The 8,222-nt window shown below is 34.4% G+C and overlaps 1 long non-coding RNA gene across 1 annotated transcript; it reads right to left on the bottom strand.

Annotated features, from left to right (window-relative positions):
- Positions 1 to 483: 483 nt before the first annotated feature.
- Positions 484 to 3,248, bottom strand: LOC102582185 (uncharacterized). Its single transcript, XR_001472250.1, has 2 exons — positions 2,503 to 3,248; positions 484 to 1,351 (listed from the first exon to the last, which is right to left on the bottom strand). It is a non-coding gene; the product is annotated as an uncharacterized lncRNA (long non-coding RNA).
- Between the last annotated feature and the right edge of the window lie 4,974 nt (positions 3,249 to 8,222).

Raw genomic sequence — 8,222 nt, 5'->3', positions numbered from 1 at the left:
TAAACGTATTAAAGCAATAGTCTGTATTATAATTCTTGTATTTGACTAAATGTTGTTCGATCAATATACTAAAATTATGCATGTCGATTCCTCTGTTTAATGTCACATATGTTAATTTCACCTAACAGTATAGGTGTAGATGAAAAATTATTTGGGGCAATACGCGGGTATAAATTTACTGGAAGGAATATAAGAATGTATGGTTTTTATGAGATAATTACTTCAAACTCAGTGTCAGAAGAATGTTTGATGAAATTAATATATCTGACAAAAATAAGATTTTATTTCTTACACACTACCAAGAAAGTGCATCGAAAGAAGCAACAAATATATATAATTTTTTTGGGATAATTGTTAGGTACACACTAATTTCATAGGATATCTATCGCCTCTCATTGACAACTGCAAAATAATTTTATCCACCAACATTAGGACAAATGAAAAGATAAACAAAAAAATTGTGCTTATTGGTGCAGGGAGTCGAGAAATATCAACATTGATTGATCTAATTTATTTAAAGACTGGCCATTACATTAAAAAATGCAGACCATAAAGGCATCTGAATTATACAAAGATAAGGACAATTTTTCATACTCCTGAGGAATAGTTGCTTTTCTGGATATTTTCCAAAACATGCATTAGGGAATTGGTTTTACAAAAGTTTCGCTGCTCTTTTCAATTGCAACCAAATCATCATTTTGACTCAAGAGCCTCAGAGGTTCAAATAGAATATATTTCTTCATAACTACTTGCATGAGCATGCATCTTGCCTTAGACTCTTCCTCCAATCCTCTACTCCTGCTACAGAAGCATATAAATCATAATGTAAAACTTTTAGCCGTTGTCGAGCATGTTTCTACTCCAAATAGTCATCTCACCAGGCAGTAACGCATAAGAGATGTAATCATTAGCCTTGGTGAGAAGTAAGAACCATCTAAGCACCTATAATTTCATGGGGGCAAATATATTAACCTCAAGAGAAAAGTCATTCTTCATATACTTCAACTTCGACAATAAAACATAGGAAGAACAAATTAAACAACAAGTTGGTCAACAACATCCCACTCTTTTAAAGCTACGCAAGGTGAAAATGCTCCTACAACACTGCTAGGCAGATTGTTGGTCAACAACATCCCACTCTGTGATTGACATAGTTACAACATAAACATGTTGGTCAGCCGCCAAACGTAAACTTATAGGCCATTTTCTTATAGCCAATAGAAGTGTCCCACAAGAGATATTTAAGCCTTTTTCTTAAACTCCTTTACCTGGCCAGTCAAATTAGAATCACTCTTCGACCATTTTCAGAGTAGATGAATACCATATGCGACCAAGGCCAAAACCATATTTCCTGGATGAGTATACACCAATGGAATATAGTTCATCATTATATTTATTCAATAGGTTATTAAAGAAAGCAACTAAGCAATACAGTGTGCATACGTGCTACAGAAAACTGAATGATCTAGAGTTTCTAGACATAGTGTTTTTTTCAGGGTGGACATGATTTCAAATTTTCAATCCAACAGCTAAAAGTAACAACAAAGAAAAATAATACCCATGGGCATGAAACATGAAAAATATTTAGTTTTCAAAGTAAGGTTAAAGAAAAAATTAAGGTTGATTTAGGAATAGTCCATTCCATTCTACTGATGAGACAGTCTTAACCATACAAATGAATTGTGTTCAGAGTCTTTTTATCATCTTTTGATTGTTTGGAGGATTTTCTATATGCAACAAGTACCATATCCATCTAAAAAATGCAGATAGTATGAAGATTATATCCAATTACATGAGACGCTAATTATGGGTGGAAAACACTTATGGTCATTAACATTGTTTGATTGATTATAATTTAAGCAAGATATAAATTAAAAAAATAAGTAATGAACTATGATCAATTCCAAACTACTTTATGCACACTATATGAATACCCCTTACTTATTCCAAGAGAGAAAATGGAAAAATAGAAAAGGAAAAGGAACTGTAATATAGTTTTTTGATCAGTAAATACTGCCCAATAAACCCACAAAGACACAAATTAAGCCTTTCATCGAGAAACACATTTTTGATAAAAGAACCTTCAGCATATTCAAATGTCAACATGTGCGACACATCATAAAAAGTATAAAGAAATGGATTAGAAGTCAGGCAAGCATGCTGGTAAAAAATAATTCACTATCTCAACTGATCGTGTTTAAGTGTTTGCGAGTGTTCATTGTGTACAAAATTTGATGCTTGTATTTTTTTAGAATCCTTCCTTAACAATACAGCTCTTTCTCATGAAAGGTGACTCAAGTAATCTCTGGAAAGGAAATTTGAATAGCAGTAAGGATGCACATGATATTGACAAAATGAACAGCTAAAATCAACACCGTTGGGCTGCTATATTCTACTATTGATACTATTCAAAATTCACAAACCAAAGTAACTATTGTTTCGAGAGTTAAATGAGGAATAGTCTCTTATAAAAACAAATATAGAACAAAGCAAGTAACTTACAGTCTCGGTGCGTTGCTTAACCAAAATTAAGGAGTTTTCTTTTACTTCTGAATTGATTTTCATTTTTCAAGAAGAATATCTGCATCAACAACGCAAAAATCATTTTAGAAAATCTAAATCAAGAACTTTAGACCCACAAGTAGCTATAATAAATGAAACTACATAGCTATACACGGACACCAATAGCAGAAGTAATATGAGAAAATACATATATGCACATAATAAGCTAAAATGAAGTCATTGTTTAGAACAAAAATTCTATCATATTGTTCTTCATCGAATATAGATATAACGACCAAAAATCTTAAAATAATTCACAGATATGCAACCATTATGCCATAATATGCTTGTCCGAATGAATGCCGATGAATATTGTCGAGCACTTATAGGATATCAAACAAATTCTTGATTTTCCTGGTTCGAGTAATTTTGAAATTTGATCTCCCAAACCAGTGATGCCACATTAGGTATTTCCGAGCGAATGTCGATGAATATTGTCAAACACTAATGGAATCGAACAATTTCTTGCTTTTCCTGTTTCGAGTTACTCCGAAATTTGATCTCCCAAATCAGTATATGCCACTTTAGGCATATCCTAACAAATGCCGATGAATAATGTCAATCACTAATGGAATCAAACAATTCCCTGCTTTTCCAATTCAAATTTTACTTAAAAATGTAAACAAAATATAACTTTTCTAGCTAAGACATTTTTTTAAACTATTGGTGAACATCAAATATCCTTCAATAGATGTTAAAGAATGACAAAGTCCCACATCGGTGGTTAATGAGATGAGTTGACTCCTTATAAGGCTTGGGCAATCCTCCTCCCTTTGAGCTAGCTTTTGGGGTGTGAGTTAGGTTCAAGACCTAATTTAACAAAAACCACATATGCATACTCTATTAAATCTTGCTACAATAAAATAAGAAGATGACAAGAATGATCAGACCACTTAAGTGTATAGCAACCTACTATGTTCGAACAAGTGATTGCACGCCTAGTGTGGTAGGCCGATGAAGTTGCTACAAAAGAAAATGCAAGCCAGGAGCAATAACTTGTTCAAAAGGCAGAAGAATCGAATGGCAAAGAGAGGCCACATCGGTGGTTAATGAGATGGGTGGACTCCTTATAAGGCTTGGGCAATCCTCCTCCCTTTGAGCTAGCTTTTGGGGTGTGAGTTAGGTTCAAGACCTAATTTAACAAAAACCACATATGCATACTCTATTAAATCTTGCTACAATAAAATAAGAAGATGACAAGAATGATCAGACCACTTAAGTGTATAGCAACCTACTATGTTCGAACAAGTGATTGCACGCCTAGTGTGGTAGGCCGATGAAGTTGCTACAAAAGAAAATGCAAGCCAGGAGCAATAACTTGTTCAAAAGGCAGAAGAATCGAATGGCAAAGAGAGGCGGTTCGGTAGGGAAGGAATGGAAAATTATCAAAGATGATATTTGTTGACAAAACGATGGGTTGAATAGTAAGATAAATTCTTTGAGCCAGGCTGGATTTCAAACACCTCGACAAATTGATTGAGATAGATGGAAACACTTTCCCCCCCTCTTCCTTACTGATAGGGTAACCTTCTCTTATGGCTTTCACCCCTTGCCCGAAAACAGAAAATTAAGTCCATATCTAATTCATTCATTTTGCAAGTATGGAGGATCCAGAGTGTTGTCTTATCCTACATCCAGTTGCTAGACACTTTATTGGTCTGATCATTCTCCCATTCTTTAATAGGTAGGGATAGGATTGTAGCCTAGAACAGAAGCAATGCCTCACGTAATATTATTCTTTGGAGAAATCTGAATGCCTGCGGATCGGAGTTGGAAGATATGATAGAACTTTCTAGAATGTTCTCCAATCGTCAGTGTCCGAGTCAGCTTGCACTAACCTCGACAATGCATCAACACAAGTATCTAATAATTATACCTACCAACCTTAAGCAGATAAAAAGAAATTACATATAGTTTTTTTTAACCTTCAAAAAGCACTATGTTAGTCGGTTTTGGGGACAAATGAAAGGAATTAGTACTAACTTCTATTAACGAACACATACATACACCCAAAAAGGATAACAACTACTAAACAAAGTATTGAAATAGAAGAAGATAGATACAATTAGAGATTGAAGTTCAGTTCATACAAAAGGAATGGAAATGATAAAAATTGGAATAAATAAATAAAATATAATAAAAGATGATTTTTAGCTTACCAAACACGAAGATTGCTGATGAAAGAATCTGTCTTTTCTCTTTGAATTTTTGTCAAACACCTCAGCCACATCCCTTATAATTTTCAAAAACAATTATCCTAATCTAGCTAGGGCATAGGATTCCAAGCTCATCTTGATAGTAAACACCAAGAATTGGAGAAGAAGATAGCCAGCAATTACAGAACTCGAGCATAATGAAGGGGAAGATCACCTTGCCTACTTCTTTGCTTGAGTCATCTCATTCTCCCTTAATATAGATGTGAGGGAAAAGAGAGAAAGCTCTAGAAGCGAAAAGAAAGACCAAGTATGTGGATGGCAAAAACTCAGTAAGTATAAAAAATATATATTACCCTTGAAGATGAGCATATTTATGATATTGCCAGTGGTCATCCCTTTGCTCTGAGAAAATGATCAAAATAGTCCTTAATGTATGGACTTAGATTGATTTGGTCCCTCATATTTGCACCTTATAGAAAAGGTCCTTTATCTATGTTAAAAACTTATCAATTTAGTCTTTTACCTTAAAACCCTAACAGACCCAAAAAAATTATGTCAAATTAAACAGAATAGTGCAGAGCACATGACATACAAAAAACTTTAACAAAACCTCTGTTTTCTTAGATCAGTCCAAACCATGAAAACTCCCGCCTTTCCAACTAAACGGACGTGGTAACTAGCAAGAACTTATTGAAGGATATTCTAATTTTATGGATGCTTCAAAATTTATACTAAAGTTTACATGAAGCATTCGTGTCGGTTTCAATGACTGTTGAATTCAAACAGGGGAATTTTTCTCATTCATAGTGACAGCAAAAACAAAAGAGGAGGGGTGGGGGTTAGTGTCTTGGGTGCAATTACTTTTCTTGAACCCAAAAGTTCTGCCCTCACCAGAAAATTGAAGGAGGAAAAATTGCTAAGGGATCAGTAAGAGATGCATTTGTTTACGTTTGTCAACTACAAATACCTAGGGATGAACAAACAGATAACAGTAATCTTGCATATATTTGAACCATGAAAACTCCCTCCTTTCCAACAAAAATCATTTTCTTGTAAATCAATTGACATAAGTTTTTCCATTGTTAGTGTCTGGTAGGTTTCGACGAAGGTGAAGAAGACAGATACTGACACACTCATCAAAATTGTTGTTTATCAAACACACAGGAGTAGAACAAGAAAAACTATAAATTGGCAAATTGGAGAAACTGGAATCATGCACCAGATGCATTCCGATAAGGCGATGGGAATCAAATTTGACATTTCAAAGTTATTGAGTAGAATTGCCGCACTCAAAGTAAGTATGGAAACATATGAAGCTGATGACAATCAATGAAGCGAAAAAATGATTGACTCGAAGAAACTATGATATGATTTTTTTTTTGTACTTGTATTGTGGAAAACTGCTAATGCATTACGTTCCATATGATAAATCTTTTTTTTTGGAAGTAGCTGAGCATTTCATTTTCCCTACATGAACTACTTTCTGAAATATGCATTGAAACAGGATGAACATTACATTTATTAATAACAGCTTAGCCAAGAACAACATCTCGAAAATACTAAGAATCATTCGATTAAGCTACAAATGTATGCAGATAGAACCATATGAGAACTCAGGTTAAAAATGTAAGAATGACCTTAGTAGCTACTTACTATTGACGATAACCTTCGAATTTGAACTGCAAATCCTAGACTATGTATATTTCCTCATTGAATTGCTTCTTTCAAGAATAAGAAAGGTAAATCAAGGATACACCTGCACAAAACCTTAGTCGAAAATTCTCTCCCCTATTGATAGTACTAGAAATACAAAAGAACTGAAAATGCTAACTGCAAAACCAACTCTTCCTAATGAGAGCCACGGAGGAACAAAACAGAGCCCCGCCAGGTGTTCTAAAGTAAGGAAGAGCCATCAATAATGAGACACATTGTTAGTAGGATGTATGCTTTGTATAGCAGCAACAACATCACAATTATAGAAAGGAGGTGTCTCTTGTGCAATCTCATGGTTATTAAACTCCTCCATATCACCTTTATTTACTAGTGACAACTCCTCTATACATCATATCCGTGGAATATCAAGCACAACTCTTAAGTGCATTAAGACAAAATAGCTTTTAAGCACTTTTATAGTGTTTGGATAAAATAAAAAGTATATGTTAAGCACTTATCTTAAGTCCATCCAGATTAGCTGCAAATGACTTGAAAAGCAACATAATATTATCATCATAAGAACCATTGTTGTAGCAGCACCATCTATTCTTTTCGCAAAAAACAAAAGGAGAAGCAATTGCACCATGTTCATAAAATAGCAGCAACAACAAACTACATATCATTCACAAAACAAACAGTACTTATGTCCTTAACACAAAAAAATGTTGTGGCACCATGTTTAGCCAACCAAAATTGATAGCAACACCACATTAAGTATCAAAACAATCTTGACTTGGTCCAGAATTTGCTCTTCTAACCTGCAAATGTACAATGCATCAATTTTGTATTTATAAAACAATATAATTGAGAGCCAAATCAAATTTTATGCCAAAAAAAATTACCGATAACTTTTCAGGAATTGATGAAGTAGGAGGCATCCAAAAAGCCGAGTCATATGCACCTACTTCAGACTGCACATAATTTTTAAATTTACATGTCCTTATATTATGGCCAGGCTTGTGACATAAGCTACAATTAACAGATATTTGTTTTTTTTTTCATTCTTGTTCTACTTGATCCTGTCTCATCTTGCTCTCATCTCCTCAATTTCTGGCCTCTTCCCCTCTTGTTTTGTCTTACAAATCTCGGAGGCAAAGGAGGGACCTTATTTGATTTAGGCCACAATTGTGATCCATTGATCGGAAAGATGGTCTTTTCATAAATTCTTTTATATGTATCAACTTTGTAGCAATCATCAACATAATCAAGAACCACATCATATTTAGCCCAAATGGCCGATATTGCATGTTTGCAAGGAATTCCTGTTATAGTCCATTTTCTGCAACTACACTTTCTATTTTGTAGGTCCACAGCCCAATTGTCAGCAACCGATGCTCCAAGAATCTCATAATTCCATTGATTTGATTTTTTTGGAATAAACGTAGCAGCGGCAGATTCATTATTGTGCAAGATGCTCTTGATCCGAGGACAAATGTCACCTGAATTCCATCTTTATGCTTTCTCCCTAATAGCTTGGAATCTAGCCATAAGAAGATATTTTAATTTCTCCAACAAAGTTATGATTGGCTTGTCTCGAGCATCAAGAATCATACAATTAAAACATTCACACATATTATTTAACAAAACATCACATTTAGCACCTGTAGAAAAATGTGATTTAGACCATTCGGTTGGTTTCTCATTCAACCATGCAGCGGTTTCGGCATCTAATTCATGCATCTTCTCCATGCAAATTTTAAAAAACTCCACAGTTGTAGCATTTGCAGCAGCCCAAAGAGCATTTTTGTACCACTCCGTATTCGAAACAGACCAAAAATACAGATTTCGAGA

Source organism: Solanum tuberosum, unplaced genomic scaffold, assembly GCF_000226075.1.
Source record: "Solanum tuberosum cultivar DM 1-3 516 R44 unplaced genomic scaffold, SolTub_3.0 scf00563, whole genome shotgun sequence".
Lineage (NCBI taxonomy): Eukaryota > Viridiplantae > Streptophyta > Magnoliopsida > Solanales > Solanaceae > Solanum > Solanum tuberosum.
The sequence above is the reverse complement of the archived record's forward strand: the minus strand, read 5'-3'. Positions and strand labels throughout refer to the sequence as shown.